This window comes from Anser cygnoides, chromosome 7 (assembly GCF_040182565.1).
Source record: "Anser cygnoides isolate HZ-2024a breed goose chromosome 7, Taihu_goose_T2T_genome, whole genome shotgun sequence".
NCBI lineage: Eukaryota > Metazoa > Chordata > Aves > Anseriformes > Anatidae > Anser > Anser cygnoides.
The window spans coordinates 18538695-18562287 of NC_089879.1; the positions used below are offsets into that span (position 1 = coordinate 18538695).

At 41.9% G+C, this 23593-nt stretch overlaps 1 long non-coding RNA gene across 1 annotated transcript; it reads left to right on the plus strand.

Annotated features, from left to right (window-relative positions):
• Positions 1 to 1483: 1483 nt before the first annotated feature.
• LOC106045494 (uncharacterized) lies at positions 1484 to 4909 on the plus strand. Its single transcript, XR_010832859.1, has 2 exons — positions 1484 to 3765; positions 3852 to 4909. It is a non-coding gene; the product is annotated as an uncharacterized lncRNA (long non-coding RNA).
• Positions 4910 to 23593: the final 18684 nt, after the last annotated feature.

The window sequence follows — 23593 nt, forward strand, 5'->3', positions numbered from 1 at the left end:
CTTGTTTGTTTGTTTCATGGCATGCCATTTGAAATGTTCCCTGAACTAAAGTTTCATTCCAAGGCTTTATTTCTCCCCATTTTCAAATAAATTTAGATGAAAGTGGAAACAAACTATAGTGGTCATTAAGAAACAGTAGTTTTGTCTGGAAAACAATAAAATGAAACAGCTGGACTTTATCAAAGTATTCTTCTCTCCTCTCCTCTTTCTTTTTTTTTTTTTTTGGCAGATATTTTTATTCTATGAACATGACAATATTGGTGCAGACTTAACTGGAGGCACCAACCTTCCTCACAATGCTCCTGTTCCACCGTAGCTGCAATGACATCCTTAGCTCTGCTTCCTGGGGTCATTTGGCCAGGAGGCTCCTCTGGCCCCTCTTATAGCCAGGAGCGGATTCTTATAATCAGACTTCTCTCAAGGCATGTGGCTGGGGAAATTGTCTTCAAATTTGGTAGGGCCTGGGGCAGAACTGGGAATGGAAACTAGGGATAATGTGATTAAGGGTCTGCAGAGACAGAGCAATCCCTCAAACAAACTGGGGCTTCATGTTCAAACTACATAAAATCTGGCTCAAGTAGATTGCTTCTAAAGTAATTATGCTGGGAAACAAGCTAGAATAAGGCTTGCAGGAACAATCTGCAGCCACTATGTGAACAGTTTCTCTTCCTGACCAGCCCAAAGACAGATAACTCGTGTGGCTACTTATCTTCATTGAGCACCCAGAAAAGGCTGAGTATCTTTGCCCTTTCCATGCTCTGTGAGTTATCCAGGGAAAGCAGCCCAGCAGAAAACCTCCAGCAGTCATTGATCACACAGCTGGAGTCCAGCAGAGACTGAAGAATTAGGGTTAGGATGATAAGAGAGCTATGCTTTGCTCATCTGTTGCCTCAGCTACATGCAGCCAATATTCTGCCTCCTCCCAGCATCCTCCTCTCAGCCTTCAACTCTGTTGATTTTGGTTAAAAAAGAGAACAATTGAAAAGCTTGATCTGTGCTAAGGTTTTTCCATCTCTCTGGTCAGGAAAGGTGCTGATCAAATATGTGTTATCTGTAGCAGGTGCAAGAGACTTGTCTGACAGGAGATGTGGAAACTATAGCTGTCCAGCTACCTGTGTGGCTGCAAGAAAAACTCCAAGCCTCGTGCAGCCAAAATCTCCCAGGAGCAATCCAGACCTGTTCTGAGTGCTGCCTGGAGGGTGCTGAGTTCCTTGCTCTCCCACAGGTGATTTTCAGCTTCCAGTACCTCCCAAGAAGAGGCACAGAAAGGGTGCTGCAGCTCTGAAACCTAACTCATTCTGCTTGTGCCCTCCTCTATTTAGTTAGGAAAGTGGTAAACATTGCGGAGATTAACCTTGTAACCTCAGCTAATTCATGTTAAGTTAGTAAAATGGAGCAGAATCTATGAACAATCAGCATTTGTGGCTTTCTGGGCCTTTTAAGCTCATTTCTTTGCAATGCAAACCTCCCTCTCCAATGATTTGTTCGGCTTTAAGTCCCCTGAATTCCAAGCTTTTATGTTATTACAAGCTTCCCTTTACTGACTGTGTCTGTGCCAGCAGGTGCATGAACTGGGAGGCCCATGGCAATGTGCATTTTATTACTTCCAAACAGACTTTTTTTTTCCTGGTTCTTAGCAATTCTGGAGCTATTACTTGATATGTGGCTATTAAGGTTACAAGAGGAGAGAGACGTCAGTTCTAAGCCTGTAACTACTACTATCAAAAAGGCTACTGCATAATTGGTATTTGAAATGCATGTGCCAGCTGGGACAGCTGCACAAGTGGACAAATACCAGTTAAGGAATAAAGAGACATAATTCTGCTAAGAACAAGCAAGATACCTTAACCAAAATATTTGTTTGCATCAGAAACATTCACCTTAATGTCAGTGCAGGAGGTGGGGGCTGTCACTTGGCAAGGAGCATGCTTCTCTCCATCAGCTCTGAGGCTGGCGAGGTGCTTGCACCCTGAGATGCTGCCTGCTGCTTCTGCCTGGTTTTGGTTACATGCTATGATTCACCTCTGGCAGGAAATGTACATGAGGTGATGGCTGTGATCAGTCAAACAGGGCTTTTGAGAGAGGGAAGGCAAGCTCTGGTAGCTTCATGGAAAAAAAAGATAACTTGGGTTGCCATTCAACTGTGTGTACACAGCCCTGCTCAGAACTATTTCTGGTTTTATTTAAGTGTTCCAAGAGCAGTGGAAGTCCATTTACAGGAAATCAAATATCAGACAATAGGGACCTACCTCAGCAGGAAAAAGCACAGGCTTTTATTTACAAGGAACTAATTCTTCCAAGCAAGGGTGAGCGCCAGAGGCAGTGACAGACTCCCTTTCCCTTCCCGAATGGCTGCTAAAAGGGACAGACATTGCACCCTGTCAAAATGTTTACATACGGCCTCCCCAGCAGCCAAACCTGCTGTCGCTGAGAGCCAGAAGTGAGCAATAAATAACACCACTGACTTTCACCTTGCTGTAAAAGCTTTCATCTTAGCGGGCAGGAAACCTTTTCTAACACACTTCACACCTTGAGAAAATCCTTTTGCATTAGGATGTGGGAACTGAAGTGGCCTTCAAGAGAGGTGTTGATACACAAGGGGACCTGGTCCAAAGACCATTAATTTGCATCCTCACTCTGTCAAAGGATGAGGCTTCAAGAACAAGATGCTTTCGTACCATGCTCAGCCTTCACTTCTCCTTTCTGGGAAGAGAAGGCTCTTAGGAGGAGGACTGAGATTTCAGGGACCGTGGTGGGGAAAATAGATTTCAATTTTCATGTCTCAGTCCTTGCAAGCTGTTAAAATTTGACTATTGTAGATACAGACTTGCTGACACTCCCATGGCTTTCGCAGGTTGTCAGTGCTTTTAGCAGGCTGAGATGTTTGGGTTATTTGCTGCGGGCTCCTGTCCTCTGCCAGCTCTTCAAATAAAAGCGCTCCCACACCCACTTGTTCTTCTTAGTACCTCTGCAAGGGCTCTCCTGCCTGCAGGCTTTTATAGCCTGTGGTCTGTTTATGGGTTTAGCTTTATAGCCAGCCTAATTAGCTGCGGTGATAAGGATAATTAGGTAATTAGGATAATTTGGATAGCACAGTATGAGGCTTTTCAAACCTTTCTTCTGGAGAGCTTTGTCTGCCACAGCATAGTCAGTTACACTTATCTAATCTCATGGAAAACAAAAAGCCCATATATCTCTGAGAGTGATTGATGGGGGAAGAGTTAGCATCCAAGCTGAAGTATGAGCTGAGAGTAAGTAACCTTGAAACACAATCTGTGAGGGCAGAGCTGTAGCGCTGAACTCGCACAGCCACAGCTGATGCACAAGCAACACGATAGCTTCCTCTTATCCTGCAGGTTACCACATCAGGACTTGGATTCTCTTTCTAATCTGCTAGCTTTTGACAGAGACAGTGATGAACCACTAGGAAAAAAAAAAAAAAGGACAAAAAAAAAGACCAAAAAAAAAAGAAATTCTCCATCCCTTGATATCTTCAAATCCAAACTGGATGCTTTCCTGAAAGATACACTCCAGCCAAATATGACTTGTAAGCCACACCAGGAATGACTAGAAACTCTATCATTCCTTGGAGAGGCTGAGACTACAAGGTCTCAAGACTCTATTTTCTGAATGTCTGTGAATCAATGAACTTTCTCTTACGGCTTTTTTCTGCCATTTCCTTTTCTCTGTATTTCCTAATCTAGATGTTGCGAGAGTGGAAGGAGGAGCAGCAGTGGGGTCATAATTGCAAAGAGAGGAACTTAGGTACAAAAACTTGGAAACATTTCTCTCCTCACAATCAGAATTGTTGACCATCATGCAGGAAGTAAATACCTCATATTTTTTTCAAGGGGTGAAGTATTGTCCAAAGCTCTCAGAGGACCAAAAGCAAGATATAAACTGGGAATAAACAGGGAATTTGAAAATAACCAAACAGGGGAAGTGGATGTTAAAAGCCTGGCTGAATTTCCCACATTTGTTGGAAGAGAATATTGAACAACCACAGGATCCTAGGCTGAGGAGGAAGAAGATATAGGACCTATAAAACATGGTTAATTTTCATGGAAAAAGAAAGAAATGTGAAGGCAGGTGACTGATGAAGTTTCTTGGGTATTAACAGAGGATGATTCAGCATGGAGAAGAGTAGCCAGGCTGAGGTCTGTCATTTGCTGCCCTGAGCTGCCCCCAGGAATTTTCCTCTTTGTCACTATGCTGAAAATCTGAAAAAGCTGACTGAGGGAGTGAACTGAAGGGAGGCAACCTTCACAACCAGAACATCACACGTGCACTCCCAGGGACGGGGCACAGACGCAGGTGCAGATGCAGATCTTCTCTTTTCTGTGCTGTGATGTGGAGCCCACATCTGGAGACAGGAGGGTGTGGAAGGATCCCAGCTGTGAGGTGGGACTGTGCAGCCCTTCAAATGTGGCCAGCTGGCCAGGGCTCAGTCCTGACAGATGAGCTGCAGAGCAGGTATGAAGCTGAAATGCTGGGAAGCCGCACAAGCGCCTGCTATTCTGTAATGCTGGGCCTGCCTGAGGGCATAGAGAGCAAAATGCTTTCCTAACAAATTGTTTCACTGAGGTTTTAAACTGGAGACCGGCAACGATCCAATATACGTAGAGAAAACATGCCAAATACAAGCTGAATTATAAGAAACTAGGGGCTGGATCTCCTCTATCTGCAGTATATTAGATCTAGGGGGCCACGCAGCACTGATGTGGTAGAAGTCCCTTGACTTCTTCACAAGGACTGGTCTTGATCCACGCATCATTCCTGGAGAAGAAAAAGCTGCACTCCCTCTTGCTGCTGCAAAGCAGATGAATCCAGGATTTCCTGGTCAGGAAGGACCAGGCGTTCTCCAAGACAAGCAGAAATCTTTGGGCATGCCTAAAAGCCAAATCAGTGGTGAGCTTTCCCCAGTTGTCTCTTGGGTTCTTTAGGTTTGTTGTTCTGTAGGAAGATACGCCGCAATTAACTGGACTGACTGCCCAAACATCTACTGGCTGTTGGAGGGCTTGCAGACTTTCCTAAATAAAAGCCACGATCTGCTTCTGAATCGTTCAGCAATTTGCGCTGTATTTATGAACTCAGATGAATGCCTCTAGTCTATTCTTTCCATTAAGTCACTCTTGGCTTCTATATGTAGCTGAGTCTTGCAACAGACCTTACTCTTAATCAGCACTGACTGGAGCTGCTCAGGATATTTTAGCTGAAGAGATTTTTCCCTCAAAATATGTCATTTTGAGTCCTTTTCTTTTTTTCCACAATAATCAGTAGTGATGGTGACTTTTCTCACCAATATTTCTAACACTTTCTTTTCCTGTGGAAAAAAAAAAAATCAATACTCTTTCCCGTCTGAGTTATTTGCTGACATTCCTGTGTCACTCAATCTTCCAACTGGCATGTCATAACCTATTGTAGAAGTGTTGCGGCAGATGATACGTTCTGGGATGAAAAAGAAGGATGTGTGTGGGGAGGTGAAGCAAATGGGAAAGTGGACACAAGCACACAGTCCCTTCATCAAGTGAGATGATACATGACATAATGGCCAGCATAGGATGTGATAGTTATGTTATAATACCTGCTATAATAGCCGTGGGAAAAATATATTTTTATTTTTGTTTTATTTTATTCTTAAACAAATAAGGGCAGCTGTTACTCAGCAATGATTGAAACTTCCTGTCTTCTCTGGTTTATGTCTTCTACCCGTGTTAGTATATTTTAGCATTTGGAACAAAAAGTGCTCATAAACTGCGTGAGCAGCTATTGTTTAAAATATTTTAAATGATTCCCAGTGAAGACTAGAATGGCTGTGTCTCAAGAAATGATGTAAAAATAATAAAAGTAACATAAGAATAAATATATAGGAGAACATTCCATTTTCTCCTTAAAAAAGGCTTTTTCTTTTTTTTTTCCTGAATGCATAGCTCAGTGAAAAAAAGCATTCAGTCTTTTTTTTTTTCCACTCTAGTCAAAGTGAAAAAAGATTTTCAAATTTGGAACTGATGAGAAAACTAATAACTGTACTTATCTTTGGAACTGCCATGGAAATGCAACATTTTGTTGGCACTTGATGACTGCTGTCCTGTGTATGTATTCAAAGGAGTGTTGGAGCTCCCAGGTTGAAGTAGACCAATGCTGTTCTCCTTGAGTTTTTCTTTCACTAGTAATAGCCAGCACCTAGTTCTTCTTTAGTCATTAAGGCTCATACTTAACCTTCTTTCTTTAGGACTGAGTGTTCCTTTCAAAATGTATGTTAATACCCACTGCTAGTTTAGGTACTACTGTTATCTCTATAAATATCTGCTCTCTTTCTTAGTTCTCTCCCTCACTGATATTGTCTGGAAATAAATTCCACTATGCAAAGATCAAATTCAAAGGGAAAGCATGTCCTTTTACTGGCTTTGAACTTGCTTTTACTGAATTGCCTCTTTTTTTAATAATGTGACCAAGGTGATCCACATTTCCCAGTCTCCCTTCCCTGACACTTTCATTGCTCATACAGTTGCTCATACAGTTTTATCATCTATTTCTCCTCTTCCTGGGGGGGAGGGGGTGGGGGGGTAATAATAATAATAATTTTAAAAAATGTTTAACAGTCTCAAAGACTTCACTTCTAGTTCCTTCATTATTTTCATTACAATTATCCAAAGTCTGGGCATGGAAGATGTTTTTTTGAGACAAGTAAGCAGGAATGCACATTAGAACTGGCTCGAAATTTGCAGTGTTTTCAGCAGAATGATGAAAAAGAGTTGGGCTGCAACACTTATGGTGAAAGACATTCCATTTTTTTTAATCTAGAACAACTGAAAAAAGAATCAACAGAGCTACATTTTATCATTTAAAAATGAACGTGTCCAGTTTTATGGGTTCAAAATGATGCCTATTTCGTGTAGTGAATATATTTATGCTTGCAATCAAAATAAAACATTTCCAGATGACCAAAAAGTAGTTCTTAGGGAACCTATGGGAAGACCTTTGTAAACAATTCTTTCAGGATAAAAGTTACGCATTCAAATTATTTGCCTATTTGAGCATGGAAAAAATGCTCATTACGAACAATTATAATTTCTCTCCCCTCTGCCCACGCTACCGTATCCAGGAAAGGTAGTACGGTTGATTTTATATAACAACATATTATACTCCTTTTTGTTTTCTATTCCATCCCTTGTACAGACTCATGTATTGCTTGCCTTTTGATCTTAGCTATATATTCCTGCCTTTCCATGTATTGTAATTCTGTAGGGTGTGTCAGCTTAGTAAGAAAAACTGATCATGCTTCCAGCACTCCAGGAGCATTACTCCTCTGCTGAAGCATGCTTAGGATGTTGGGTCAGTCTGACTGTTGGCTGTATGCTTCTGCATGTGTGAGTCTCAAGGAAATTTCACTCTGAGATGCCACAAGTGTTTGTCACTGGTCTTTACTGTTTGGAGTGAGTCACAGGCCAGGGGCTTGCAGGTGGTGAAGACAGCTGCATGCTGTGTTGGTCCCTCAGTGTTAGAGGTTGCACCTCCTGCCCTGCTGTTCCCCAGTGAGGGGCAATGTCTCCCAGCCCAAACACCTCCCTGAGGATCTGTGGTGCAAGAAGATGGCAGCGAAGGGCTCTAAGCAGACCTTAATCTCAGTTCTGTGGCCTGGAGCTGAGGTTTCTCTCCAGCCTGCGAGGACCAGCTGGAGGAAAGCTGTCCCATGCTGGCAGCAGCAGGGAGTGGGCACCACCTGGGCAGCCAGCACAAGGCTCTCTTACACCCAGGCAAATGTTGCTTTGCCAGTTTTCATCTATTTAATTGACACTGACACTTCACATCCCAGCAAGATAAGCAAATACATTGGTATTGAAACAGCCAACCTTGCAGTAATCAAATGTTATTAACTTACTAAGAAATACTGAGAGATCTTGGTGTGATGGATATTTCAGATAAAACAGCTAGCGTTTTGGCAAATGTATCATGGAAACCAAGGCCATAAAGTTGTGACCTGCCCAGCACTGAGAGCTCCTGTTAGTTTTGGACAAAGGTAATTTTGTCCAGAGCACCACAGCATGTGACCCAAATGGGCTACTTGAGGAGTTCTGAAAGCCCTTGCCAAGCTGTTCTGCTTGAACTGTCAGATCAGTGGGGATCTCCAGGTGTTATTAATGCTGAAAGCTTTTTGCTTGGACTAGCATGGAGAGATAGCGATGTCTCCTGGGAAGTTAAAAGGCCGCTTTGCACATAATAAAAGATTCTTTAATACCATCCCATGGAGATTCATCTTGTTTCTAATCTATCAAAACTAATTTGTGCCTCAGGGGCCTTTGGCCTATTGCCCAAGTTGCCTTGCCCATCTCATAAAAAAAAAAAAGGCAAGGGAAGTTTGGCAGCATCATCATTTCATGAATGAAGCAGATTGATGTAAACAATGTTGTAAGTTTAATGGGGTCCATATTTACAAGCATTAGTCCCACTCTGACCCTGTACTCTAGACTCCTGCTGACCTAGGGGTTAGGCTTGTCTGAAGATAACATGAGTTTCTACACCAGTCCCCGGATTTATTCAAGATTGTGTTGACTTTCGGCCTGTCTGCCTAAAATATACATGGGGAAGGACAGATTGCTCTCTGCACCAAGTGCTGTCTAAAGGAAGTGTCTGCTGAGTTTTTTGGTTCTGGGCCAAGTTTCCTGCTGTCTAGCATTAGGGCTTTGGCAAGGCAGTCTGGGCCCTGTCACAAAGAGAATCTATAAAAATGTTTTTTTTCTTGTCATCGCACATAATTAAGGACAACATTTTAATCAGGCTGCTCCCACTTAATTGCAGTGCTTTGCGTTAGCTACCCTGGACTTGCTGTTTTAAGTAGAACCGCTGCATTTGTCAGATGGGGTCAGGCTGGGAAGATGAAACCTCATCTGAGATATGGAGAAGTCAATTATTTTATAAGGATGGAATGTGCTCAAGTCATGGTTTGTTACAAAATAACCATGGTTAAATGCAGGAGGGATTGATTGCTGTGGTACTGGAAGCAGTCATCTTTAAACTCTGGTAGCTTGCTGTGGTTTAAGAGACCACATGGAGAGACGAAGATTTCCAGATCAAATCCTGTGACTGGACAGCCAATTTTGATTGATTGATGATTTGATTTTTATTTAAATAATAAACAGAACAATGAAGAGAAGTTGTACATCAAAAATATCCCAGAAGACTCAAGACCTGTTTTTACTTAAGAAATAGACCAAAGAAGAACTCAACCAGGAAGCCATGAATGGTCACCTTTGGAAGATTCACTGCTCTGAGTGCTCCAAAACCTTTTTGCCAAAGGTTGCTTTTTTTGTTTTGTTTTGTTCTTGTTTTTTTTTTTGTTGTTGTTTTGTCTTTTGTTTGTTTGCATCAAGCCTTGGACACCACCATTTTTAGATCCTGTTAGATCAAGACATAGGAGGGAAGAACATTTTCCAGCATCATGAAGGCCTTAAAATCTGCTTGGTCTATAGCCAGAAGAATCCCACAGAAGAACTCAGACTATTTGACTCATGAAAGTCAAACTCCATTGCTAGGCTGCAATGATATTGACAACTTTAAGTGGTGCAGAGAAGATAGCGGGCAGACCTGATACCCTGAGGTCCCTCTGCAATGATCCACTCACTCTGTGATGCATTTTGCTCCAGCTTCAGCTTGTAAAGTGAACGGCAAAGCAGAAATATACAGGACGTCTGTAAGAAGTGTACTGGCCTCCTATGTTTTGGAAGCTCCCAGGAAGGAGCCATGGAAGCATATGGATGCAGGTTGGCCTTGCATATCTGTCTGGCCAGGACAGGGCACTGGGCCTCTGCAAGTGCCTCTGCAAGCCAGCTGAAACAGTTGCTCTGCTCTGTAGCTTGTTTCATGTAAAGCTGATCACTCAAAGCTTGTGCTTCAAAGGATGCAGTCCTCTGTCAGAGATGTTGGCGCTAGTGATTGCTGAATGATAGCTGAGATGTTTGCCAAGCCCTTTTAATAACACCAGTCAGTTGTTTATGATACGTTTAAGCTAACTCAGGCTTCCCATCAGGAAACACAGAACTGCTGGCATCCAGACATAAGGTGGACTAAGGCCAAAGTTGCCTTCTTTGTTCAAGTGTATTGACATTTTGCAGTCTATTAACAGCATTTGATGGCTGTTACTGTTCTTACTTTTGGCTGACAGAAGCAGATACAGGGAATTGTACCACTCCAAGCTGCAGGGAGGGGGCATGACCTGCAGACCGCAATGAGCACCTTAGGAATGTACTTGGAGCCTCAGTTCCAATTTTACCCACTGCATAGCCAGCGAGTCTGACAGATGGGTTAGGGGAACTCCTGAAGGTGCAGCACAGACAGGCTAAGAAACAGGTACACCAGCTTTATGTCCTAATGATAATCAACTAGTTTTTCTTCTCCCTGACACTGGCGAAATCATGTCTGGCTGCTGCTCACAGCAGGGATTTCTGGATGCCCAGAGCTGGAGCGAAACAGCGGTGCTGCAAAGCAGTCAGGAGAGAGAATAGGTATGCACATGTGTTATATATATCCTGCACGTATGTTGTGTTCCTTTGTCCTTCCTCCATGGGATCATCCTACCTGACACAGAGGGGAATGCTCTCCATGACAGAGTCTGGGGCAGGTGGAGGACCAGACACCAGGGCCTGCAATCCACTTGTCTTCACACCCACCTTTTCTTAGGCTGAAACTTGTGGGCCAAACCCAATACACAGGTAGGTCAATTTTTTAAAAATGGCATTAATAAACAGGTGACAAGAGATGTGTCCTCTCATCTAGAGCTGTTGTCTTTGAATGCACACTACCGCCTCTCTTCTCATGGGGTGGGCTGTGCTGTGGCACACGTAAGGTTGCCATGAAATGCAAAGGACTGGCCCTGGCTGTGATCTTCTCCATGGCAGCTACTCAAGCCTCAGCAGTTTTTTTTAAGGAGGTGGGGAAGTGATGCTAAGTTGGCCTGCATATTTTCCAGCTTATCTGACAGTCCCCAGGCCACAGACCTGTTTTCCTAGGTTTGCAGGAAGGACAATCACATGAGCCTGCTAAGGAGGGGCAGAGCACATCTGATATGATTGGGAGCAACAAGTGTTTCAGAAATGCACTACCCCGGGGTTCCTGGTGGTCAATGCAAGTTATTAAAATTCAGGCCTGCTAGTAGTGTTTGCTTCTTGTCAATGATTTTGGCCATCACCCACTGGAAGACTCTTTCTAAGCTCTTACACACATTCACTGGAAAGGGATAAATAAACATATCAGACACAAATAGGAGACAGGAAAGTCAGCAGTGGAAATCCCCTTTTGGCAACTGCCCCATCTGTGGATAAATGCTGAAAAAGACCAGCGCAAAGGGAATAACACTATTGCCAGCACTGGCCTCCACTGGATGCTGTGTACTGGACTGTATTTCAAGGGTGTCTGTAAATACCACTCTCATTCTAGCAAGTCAGGTTCCTGAGAGGGCTGGCACGAACTTACATCTAGGCAACAAGGGAAGGATCAGCTGAGGAGAAGGTTGTTTTCTCATTCCAGGAGATCAGTCAGGCTTCCTGGAAGGTGACCAGGCTCAGACCCTGAGCATTCACAATCCTATGTTCTCCTAATCCTTTACAATGCAAAGTGACCTGGTGCATGCATTTATCTTTGTAATGAAACACAATGGAAAGACTTGCACGAGCTGTCATGGCATCTCATTAACAGTTAATATAACTACTGGGTTACAGTCAGGTCAGTAAGTTCCTATGTCACTTCAGGTACATCCTCAAAAGGACACGATTTGGATAAAATCTTTAGATCTCAGTGGAAGCAACCTGCAGAAAGTACGGATGTACATCTGAAATCCCAGGCACCCAAGTCACAATCGCAAGGGACGTTTGATGACCTGGCTGACTGTTACAGACCAGTGATCTGTTGCTGAGCGTTTCTCACTGTCTTGGAGTTCTCGGACTCAGCTAACGATAAGCTATTCTGAAAGTACAGAGCTCTGATTATAATGAGTGTAGAGCAGTGACAAAAACAAAGACCAGCAGACCTGGCTAAACAACCTGCTAATCTCAGCCAGTCACCAGAGCGCTGGGATGGGACTCCTGAGGTCTGGATTCTTTTTGCCTCTACTGGTACATACGCTGTAATCTTTGTGAAGTCATTTCACTTCTCGATTTCCCAGTTCCCCCTGTACCTTTGTCTTCTCTATGATGGTAAGTGAGCTTTTCCAGCAGGGACTGGATCTCATTCAGGGCCTTTAGGTGCTACTGAAATACAAAAACACAGCAATATTGGAACTCCTCAGAGGCTTTGTTCTTGCTCCATTTGCAGGCAGTCACACCTCATCAAAGAGATGTGGATAATGTTTGAATAATGTGACACATCTTACATACTTCCTTTTGAGCAGGGTGTTTAAGATACCCAGTATATGTATTTAATGAGATGTTAATATGCTGTTCTCATACTTTATGGCTCTTGGCAAAGGTGCTTGCACTGTCATTCACAGGAGATGCATTGTGTCCAAATCACAGAAGGCAGGATTGAGACCTGGGTGCCCACTTTGCTAGCAGAAGTCTCTGGGAAGCTCAGAAGGTCACTTCTGCATTTCATAACTTCTTCTTGACTAAGGAAACCTTCTTTGGCTCTGCCTCAGCTCCAGACCCTGGAAGTTGCTATCTATAGACACAAAGGGTAAAACCAGCCATGGTCTGGTGAGAGACGGCTGCTCCAGCATATCACCCTTCTTCTGCACATCACTTGTGTTGTGGTCAGAGGTACTTTGTGCCATCCAGTAAACTGTAGGCAAAAATGACATCCCTGGAGAGAAGCATGTAGCTAACACCAGTAAAGCATACTCCTGGTTTGTATGAACTGTGTACAGTACAAGGCACAGGCTTGTCTGCTGACACTGTCACCATGGTCTCCTGGCAACATCAGAAGGTGTATCTTCATGTCATTCGCCCTATATTGCTGATGGTTCCTGAAAATTCTTCTTTTGTTTGATAAAAACATGCTTTTGAGGCAAAAACATTAGTTTTTTTACCTGTTGGTCTCAGGAAGGCCTTAATGGTTGTGATGAATATTGCAACATGAACATGCTGCTGAGCCACACAGAGCTCAGAGAATCAGCACGGGTCAGCATGTTTCACATTGCCATCTAATTCTTCAAGCCAGCAGCTGATTTCTTGGCTCTGAAAAGCTCTCAGGTTATTCAATATATAACTATCTCTTCAGATTTGTTTTTCTAATGGCAAGTCAAAATATGGTTTCAATTTCATTAGAAAAAGTTCTATTTGTACAAGTGTTTGCAGTGGAGTTTTATGGTCTGTTCCCAGTTGGATCAGACCATTACATCGCATTCTGCTGAAGTTCGTGCCGTCAGTGCTGCAGCCAATGCTGATGGGCAGAGAGTGCACCTTATGTTCAGCACATCGCTCTTCTTTTTTCTTCTTCATTACCACTGAGGGAAATAATTGGGAGAAAGCCAAGAAGACTCCTTAAGGCATGTTTCCAACTCAGGACCTGGGATGTGGCCAGGTAGCTTTCAGTAATGTGATGGGGAGCCAGTTTCCCACAAACCATTTCAGGAACGCACCCTTCATCTTCGCAGTCCAGTTTCATCATAAGTAGTGAGGATACACGTGCACACACACCCACACAGAGAACAAAGCAGAGGAACACATGGCAAAGCAATCAAATTTGAAATATGGGCAGTCTTGAATTTCATTTTGCTCCAATGTTTTGGACTATTCTCCTCAGAGAATTCATTTGGTTAAATGCATACAGTCGTGTTACTTACTGTCATGGCCACAGTCAATCCGTGACCAACATAGTGGTCCCTGACTTCATTTTTTTTTCTTCCTTCTGTCATTTTTTTTCTTTTTTTTTTCTTTTTCCTTTTTCTTTCAAGTTTTTGTTTCTGTTTGTTTTTCTGCTAGTCATGAGGATGATTTTTTATTTACCCACCAGCTTGTGAGATGGGAATTTGCATTACAATGCATCAATTACTCCTGCCACTTTTCCAGACTCCTTATCAGCAATAAATAAAAAATAAATAAAAGGAGTTAAGCACAGTGATAGAACCACTGAATGTGCAAATGTTATTTTTGCACAGACACTTGTGAACAAGCCAATAACAGTGGTATTTCCCTAAACAGAAAACCCTTTTCTTCCACCAAAGATGTCCCTCTGTCAGCAGCTCTGTGGTAGTGCTCAGGTAACTAGCTGCTTGCTGCAAATGCTCAGTCTCAAATAAATTAAAGAACATGCTTCAAGTTGAGATTGGCAAATGTGTTATAAGATACATATTTTGTTAGAAAGTAGCTACCAAAAATAGGCCAAAATCCCATTCCATACTCGGGTTGTAAGCATTAACTTGCCCATCTCTCCTCAGCGGAATGTCAACACAGAGCTGTGTAGTAGAGCATAAAACCATTCTGAAATTCAGCAGGTTAGTTCCCTGGCACACACATACACAAGAAAAAGACACTTTAAATCCTATCAGCATCTCGCTCATGGAAATAGGAATATCTGCATCTTAGTTGGCTGACCAAACAGGAAAAAATATGTTTTCAGATTATGTTGAAGTGCTTAATGATTATTTTTAATTTTCCCGCTAAAATGTGTAAAAAATATTCCCATTGAAAAATATGTTTTCTTTCACTTTGTTCTCTTGATTTTTTCTTTAAAAAGAATTTAATTATTTAAAGGGACCAGTAGCAGTTTTAAAAAGTAAAAACCTGTATTTTATACTTCTACTGAAAAAAAAAATAAAAAAAATTAATCTTAAGATTTTTTTTCCAAAATTCAGTTAATATAAATTTATATACGATAAATATACATTTTTCATCAGAAATTGTTTTGAATAAGATGATATGCTTTGCTCAGCATCCGTAATACAGGGGAAGCAGAGAAATATTTTGAGCACCTGAAGGTTTTGGTATTCAAAATCCTTTTTAATATAAAGTTTCTCTAACAGTTGTTTTTTTTTTCCCTAGTTCCTCCAGTTCAGTGAAGCCATCAAAAATGAATTTAACCATGACTTAAGCACAACTCTACTCACAAATCCAACCCATTGCTGTGTCTAAATAAACAGAAAGCTCAGCAGCAGAGTTTTGGTATCCATGCTTCTCCAAGCCACAGCTCTCACTAAAATATATTACTCCCTATATAAACGACAACAGTTAGAATTTTTTAACCTCAGTTAAAATGTAAAAACAAACCAGGAATCTCTCCTCCAGCCCTTACCCCATTAGATTTATGGTCAAAAATACGATGTGTCTCTCAACAGGGGGAGGTCACAGAATGGTCTGAGCTAATAATGGAGCCTGTGAAAAAATGCATTGTTGTTTGGTTAACCAGTGTCACACAATTAGGCAATGTTCAAAAATCAATTAGTCATACACTATAGCCAAAATGGCATGTTTTTCTAACTGTGCTATATTTTATTGCATCTTGAAGCTCTGATACTAGTTTTAACCAAGCTGTTTTTAACTCCTGTATGACTTTAAAATGATGCTTTCTTAGGAAAAAAAGTCTTTCAAATCTGGAAATGATCGAGTTCTTAAAACATCCAGAACAGCTTTAGAACAATTACTTTTGTCTGCCCTGGTCTGTTTTTCCAAAAGCTTTTAGGTCAGTTTGTCTTTCTTCCTTTTCTTCTTCTTCTTCTTCATTTTTTTTTTAATTTAGCTAAGATGCAGCTGTGAAAACTGGATTCTTCTTTTGAACTCCCGTATTTACGTTTGCTTCTGGCAGCCCCGAGGAAATATGATTGTTTTAAAGCTTGCTGCAGAGTTTAAAAGGCCTTAATATGGGACGCCAAATGTAACGTTACACAGTGCAGTGGATTTAGAGATCCATACTGCCTATACTGCAGTCTGTGGTGGTCAGGTGAAGCTGGGGTGTATTTGCAGCTTGGATGTGCTGGTGATTTCTGGTGATTAAGGCAGCTAATAAAAAGATTAGTGAGTGCAAGATTTCTGAGCCAGATGAGACTTTCCCCAAGGTCAGGACCATTTGTGCACAAGTCAGTGCTTCTGATCTGCCTGGAAGAAGAACATACAAGGCCTTGGTAGTTGCAGTATTTATATAACTAACCTGTGTTTTAAGATACATAGGAGCCAAGATCATTTTGATCAAGATGTATGAACATTCATCCTGGCTACCGTAAGGCACAAACTGGGTCTCCTGGCACAAGTAATCCTTACTGAAGAGTTGCTATTGCCACAAGGCAAAGCAGTCACACTTGGGGCATGAATGCTAGCAGCCACCAGCCCCAGAAAACTGTGTTCCTGGACAGAAGCAGTTAGTGTCAGCCTGCCGGCTCACAAAGCCTGGCTGCCTGGGGGACTGGAGACAGGCAGTACAGCTGTGTGTATCGGGAGTGGAAGTGGACTATTAACCTCAGCTAAAAGTTAAACCCTCAAGCCTGCAGCAAAAACTAGTCTCGAATCTAATCTTTCTTAGTAAAAGAAAGATGTAAATTGAGTTTTAATCCACTAGTTAATGCAAATCAGCATCAATCCATTTAAGCACTATCACCATACCAAAATGAGCAAACTTTGCTGATGAGCTAAAGGTCTCAGGTTTGCTCCTGAAAAATACTCAGGCACAGTTCTTAATATTACATGGATAAGTAGTCCTATTAAAATCAGTGGGACTACTCATCTAGCAGGAATGTCCCTTTGATACATTGCCGGGTCAAGAAATCAAGTGATACATGGTTGGTGATAAGTTATAGCCAATACATACATATTGATGTCTGTACGCAGATGGTGTTATGGGCAAACTCCTACTGTATTTTGATGACAGAAGCTTTGATCCTGCTTCAACTGCAGCGGATAATCAGTACCACTTGGCTCTATGTGTCCAGGTTCAGGGTCTGCTCTGCAGTAAGTTGGTGGGAAACACTGCTGCATAGTCTACAGCTGCTGCCTGCAGGAAGAGAGGCCCTGGGTTTAATTGTCTAAAAGCTGTGGGCTGGTAATACAAGCAAAGAAAGGTAGGAGTGTTACTGTAGAAAATGTTACGGAGATCAATATCTTTGCTGTACTGGGCATTTAAATAAATGACTGTCTGTATCCAGGTCAGCTTCTTCTTATGGTTTGCTTCTAGTAGGAAGAAATTACATGAGAATCTCTTTCCTTTTATTGTTTCTCTTTGCGTGTACAAGTAAAAAATAAAAATACTCGATGGCTGAGAAATAAACTGCCATTGTGTTGCACCCAACAGGAAGAGACTGCTCACTACATATTCTGGCTTTTGTGGTCCTAATCGTAAGTGGTCCCATTAACACGTTGACGATCTCTTTCCTAAGTCCAACATTAGCTCCTTGGATTCAGCTCCATGAGCTAATGAGAAAGTGATATTAACCATGTCACCGGCAAGGGTATGGTGGTCTGGCACTTAAATACAATTTTTCTGTATGTTGATGTAAATAAAATAAATCCAGTGAGGACTCCTCAAGCTTTACACTGGATAACTTCATTAGCTATGTGAATAAGAAGAATTTCTCTGGGTTAAATATCCACACAATAGGTTTCTTTCTACCAGGGTTCAAAGTGCTTCTTTTTCTACGTTTTGGTGTTGTGAGTGGAAAAAGAGCTTGATTGTGTCAGGATCAATGTCAGGTCTCCTCGGTACAGTATGTGCCTGGTTCAGCTGAGCTGACTGTCACTGAAGAGGAATGTGTGTGGGCCATGGACTGCTTTCATCAGCAATATTTGCTGATCGCTGTGATGCTTACAGTGGCAGGAGATCACAGCACTGCTTTGGGGATATGTCAAGGAGCATTTGGGAGGTAACTGTCCAGAACGGCATGCTCTGGTGTGTGAAAGGGCAGGGGAGGAAGCTGAGTTACTACCAGTCCCCTTTAGTAAAAAGAACAAGCAGATTTTGATAAGGCAAGAGCAATACAATAGTCAATGTCTCAGGGAGGGAGGTGTGAAAAGCTTTGGTCCTCTTCCTCCTCCTATGCTGAGCACTCTATGCCACAGAGTATCACACTGGCACAGCGAGGTCTTCACCTGCCAGGATTCAGGCTGCATCATCTCAGAGGTTAAAATACAATTTCTCTCTCTAATGTTGATGGTACAATGAAAGCGAATCCATAGAGTTAACCTTAATACTAGAGAACGTGAAACAGAAATGTCTGTGGCAGATTCTTTTTTAAATGCTTGCTCTTAAAAGTCCTTTTTCTTGGTTTAAAATCTCCTCCAAAAGGAGAAAGGACCATTTGAAAAGATTAGACAGCATCTATCTGCACAGCGTGGCTTCACTGCGTACATAGCTGTACCTGTTAAGAGAGCTGCATGCAGACAGCAGCCGCGAGGTGCACCACAACCCACACCTGGGAAGCAATGTTCTGGCTCAGACAGCCACCTCAGAGCATGCAGTTTCCTTGCAAGTGGTGGCTGTGCAGAGGTCATGGGTATCCCAATCCTCCTTCAGGAGTAAAGTGACTGAAATTTCACCTTCTGGGCAAGGGGTCTGTTTGATCTCTTGTTTGTACATTATTTCCACTCTTCCCCTTCCAGAGGAACTTGCTGTCCTGATGAAGAGAGCCCTCCCTCCTGGCACACAGCACAGACCCTTGGTGAGTGCTACTCTGCACACATGTTTTCAGATAGCATGTTTGCCAAAGAGAAATGCATGCTCCCTCCCCGTTACTCCTATGTAGTAAATTGGGGGTTTTGACAGCTGCACTGCACGTTTCTGTCATTTACAGGAAGGAGGGATCAACAGAACACAGAAGTCCCTATCTCGGACATACCACTTCTCATCCCTTTAAAATATACAGAACAGTCACCTTAAACTAGACATAAGCCAGAGCTGGATGCCTAAGATTTGGGGTTTTGCTGTCCTCTAGAGACTGGGTCTTTGGTTCAGGCTTGTATGATAGCATGGTTTGACCTGGAGTCAGGACACCCAAGGAGCATGCATCCCAGCCCTGGCCAAGCTTTGCTGTCTCTCTCTGTGTCAGTGTCTGGGAAATGACCTGTAGGGTTTTCTTTATTGTTGTTGCTGTTGTTTTTTCTGAATTGCCTTTTATTTTATTTATTTATTTATTTTCTTCTAGAACCTCCTTACTGGTTCTTTATATTCTCTTCTCTTCCTGCTGTGATGTTAAGTCCTCAACAAGACATTCAGAAGACCCTGGGACATATTCTGCTTTAACTGTCAGTTACTAAATTCTTCCTAATGAATCAAAATAGGCATTCTGAGAGAGCTCTGAATAATTTCTTTTTCTCCTGTAGTCTCCCCTTCAGACACATAGAGATGCCAGTCTTTCCACCCTGCAGATCATCCTTTCTCTCCCACATTTTGGCCAAAATAGAACACATAATTCTTTTGATATACCCCTACATAAATCAGTCTCTCTAGCTAATCCATCATTTTGCTGTGCTGCACGGAGTTCCTTCCAATTTGTTCTCACTACTGTTACTGAGCTGTCCAGAACTGAATGCAATATTAATATTCCACACACTGTATATAGTGCTTGTCAGGCAAAGATTAGGAGCCTTATGAAGATTGATTATTTAAACCTCCCAATGCCACCAGTGATCATGGACTCAGTGCCTATTACTACCTCAAACCTGAAAAATTCCACTCATCTACTTATCAAGGTCAATTCTTGTTTTTGATGGTTGAGTGAAATATTAGCTTTCCTTATCCTCAGAACAGCAAAGGGTAAGCCAGTAGACTTTGGCATCCAGCCACAAAATGTCTCGTATCATAACAGCATTATGGTATTTGTAGGCTACTAATGGAGCTGCCAGCCTGGGTTCAGTGTGAGCACTGCCTGTTCGCTGCACGGGAGGGCTCGGCACTTCATGGTGTGGAGGAGCAGCTAGGTGAGCAGACAAGAAATGTTGATGGGAAAGCTGGGTCTCCAGTCCTTGTTCCTCTCTGGGACTGGAAGCTAAGTCTGTCCTTTACACCAAGAGGGAAGTGGGACATTTCACGCAGCCTGTTTGAGGTCTGCAGTCATTTTTCTGTCTGCATCAGCAGCTCAGGACAGGTCCTCTCTCTTTCCAGGTCCTCTCTCTTTCTTTTCTTTTGTTTACCAACCAACCAAAATACTTTTGCATAGCTGTATATATATATATATATATATATATATATATATATATATCTTTTTTCACTTCTGCAGAAGTTTTAGTGACATAAACCTGTCCTACCTGTGGGTTTACTCAGATAAAGCTCTCACTCCATTACACACTGTATAGTTCACCGCACATTTCCAGCAAAGGATCAGCATTGTCTAAAGCCTTTTTTTTCCTTTGTCATTGGCAGATGAACATGATTTTTCAGCCTTGATTGTGGCTGGGAATTTCTCCTGCTGTCTTGCCCATAGATTTAGATTAGGCACTGTCATAAATTGCAGAATAATTGCTGCCATGCAACCTATTAAGCTGGTGAATCCCACTGAGGATCAGTCACACTGATATACTTCAGCTTCACAAGTCTGATCCAGTGCTTTTCAGACACTGTAGTGTAGAAAGGGAAATGACAGGAAAAGTGTAGATAATTTTCTGGAAATGAACAGAAAAAATTTAGATTTGCCGTGACAATGTAAGCAAAAAGCAGCTTAACCTCCCCCTTCCTTTCCTCAGCTTTTTTGTAGCTGATAGGTGAAAATAATGAAAGATAAACTAGCGTGAAGTCCATATCTTCATTACTAATGTCCACTTGCTGACAATTAAGACAGAAACCCGTAATGCTTACTGTTCCAGAGTAATGCTGTATTTATAGACCGTATTTATATATTGTATGTATATATGTAACTTTGTTTGAGTTCAGATGCTCATGAATTAAAATGTCAACACATGCACTTAGTTGCCTCATTTCAACTGGACATGCAAGCGTACCTGAAACCAGCCAGACAAGTGTTTGGAGCCTCTCCATCTGAACTCACTGTGAAACACGTGGCAAGCACCTTCATGGAATAGATGGAGCCATTTGTGTGGCTGCAGAAACGCGATGATGGATATCAGCATTAAACTCATGGTGGAGCCACTGATCAAAGTGGCAGAGGGCCGATAATTAGGAGGTTAGCTCAGTGGCGTGTGCCCTGAGATTCTGGTGGTGCTGCGAGATACTTCCTGCACTGTGGGAACAGGGCTGTTCTGAAATTAGTCTGAAATAAGTCCAAGTCCAAAATCAAGCTTCTGTTCTGAAGGAAGTAATAAGTGATAAGGATGAGATATGAGACTGAAATTATGGGCTGCTAACAACCCTCAAAGGCTTCTAGATACAGTTTGTGGAGTTATCATGGGCCAGATATTCATGCCAACAAGTTTCCTGAAGAAAATATATCTGTTCAACACACACCGATGAGGGAGCACTGCAGAATTGCCATGGAAAACCAATCCACATGGAGTGCTTTCTGATAGTTTTTAAAGTTAAAGGAAATAGTCCTGTGGTTTAATTATGCACAGTCCATCACCCCACTCTGAAAGGTCACCCAGCTCTGCTAAGCTTATGAAAAGGAGTAAACCAAGTGGATTACTGTTCCTAAACTTGAAAATGTTAATGTGGAGGAGGAAATTCCCAGTTAACCTCTGGTCTGTTTCCAGACACCAGTATTCATAATTCTTTCATTAATTTGCAGATTTAATTACTTCTTCATAACTTCTTCTAGCAAGTTGGTATGAATATTAGAAGGTAACTTTGGCTTATGCAGCCTGTGTAGGGTTTTTTGTTTTGTTTTGTTTTTGTTTTTTTCTTTTTTCAGAGATGAACGGTGTTGCCAATATATTTCAGATTCACAAGTGGCACAAAGAGAAATTGCTTACAGAGCTTCATCATCAGTAGGTTGCAAAGGAGATATCAACATTAGCTAGACTTTTTCAGCACAGTTCCAATGCTATGAGGACTAAGAAACATTTCACCTAAGGAAAAAAAATACACAAGGGAAGATCTGGGGCTTTATTTTCAACCACATTCTCCCGCAGTTACACCAATGGCAATATTCTATTGCTGTGTACAATGGTGGCATTTTTCAGATGACTCAGTCTGTACACTATCTGTACCAGCCATGGAGTTTGACATTTTCACATAGTTCCTGCCAAAATGCAGCTGCTTACCTCCATATAACATTTTGCAGGCAAGACAGCATTTACATATGTTGCCCTTTAGGTATAAACTGGGGTATTAAAGAGCAATAGCGACTAGAAAATGTATCAACAACAGTGTGAAGAGATCTGCCTTCAGGATATTATTTCTGTACATAGAGCATTAGTGTTTGGAATATTGTGCAATCCATGACTGAGAAACTCTCACCTCACTGGTTAGTTTTTGATGTCTCAATGAGGCATGAAGACAGCAAACCCCTTGGTAGTTAGCAGGAGACATTGATTCATTTCATGGGTCTCAAGAGGGCAAAGACCAAACTTAACCTGAGAAGTGAACGTTTTGAGAAGTCTGATGTGGAGCTGGGCCTCCTATCTGAGCTCCTGACGCTTACTCAGCTGAAAGTTGTTCACTTTGTGGAAATTTCTGAGAATGCCAAAAATAACAGAATTCTGTTCCTCTTTGGAAATCCTTATTCCCTACCCCCTTCATTTCCATTCAGGAATTCAAGATGCTAAGTCAAGGGCCCTACCCAACCTCTGCTCCCTCCCTTTCCACCTTTGACTCAATACAAAATATCAGTGGAGGTGAATCATATGCACTGCATTGAGGCAGTCTACTGTGTTTCACTGTAGAAAAGGGTGATTCCATGAACAGTGTAGCCACACGCACCACCCTTTGCTTAGCTTCAGTTGCTGTCACAGGCCACTGGCTCTCTCCTCCCCATGGTCAGTGGTACACAATTTCTGGGTCGTTGAGAACTACTGCTCCCATCAACTCATCACCCCTTTCCAGAAATAGTAGTAGGCAAAAACTAGATTAGAGCTTTTACAGTCAATTTCAACAGTCAGCTTCAACAAAATAACTGAAAGATTCAGCAGGAAATAGCAATTATTTGCTGAATAAAGGACAACTACAAGGTTTTAATAAGAGAAAGCTGGTAGGAAAAGCAATAAAACCCAGGGAGTTAGATGGAATATGGGCCATGTGAATCTAAGCATGTGAATCTAAACAGCTTAAGCTAAGATTGTCAAAGTGACTAGAGATTTTCTGGTGCAAAGCTCTTACAGAAAGGTTTGAAAATCAGAAAATGGCCATTATTTGATATCTAAACTTTCTCCTACTCCTCACACTTTGTTTGTTTGTTTGTTTGAGGTGGTGACTTCAGATTATATTTACCGCACTGGATCACTTTGATTTGCTACACAGTAGTGTGATGCAGGTAGGAATTAGGCAGATGCATAGAAAACATAAGGAAGCTATAAAAGAAACAAAGATTTTTATGAAAAGCAGCCTTGAAAACTGTTTAGGATTTTGCCTATAGTGTTTCAGTGAAATCTGGGGGCAGTGGAATGATTGATATTAAAGGGACAGAAAAATATGATGTCCTTCTCATGAGAAAAATGTAATTTAAGCACTAAGGACAAACAAACAAACTGGGACAACCAGATGAAATAAAACTTAACTGAGTTTATTTTTTAAAGAAAATCATGGGTTTAAAAATGTTGAAAAGCTGCCTTCAGTTTTAAGTTTGACCTTATTC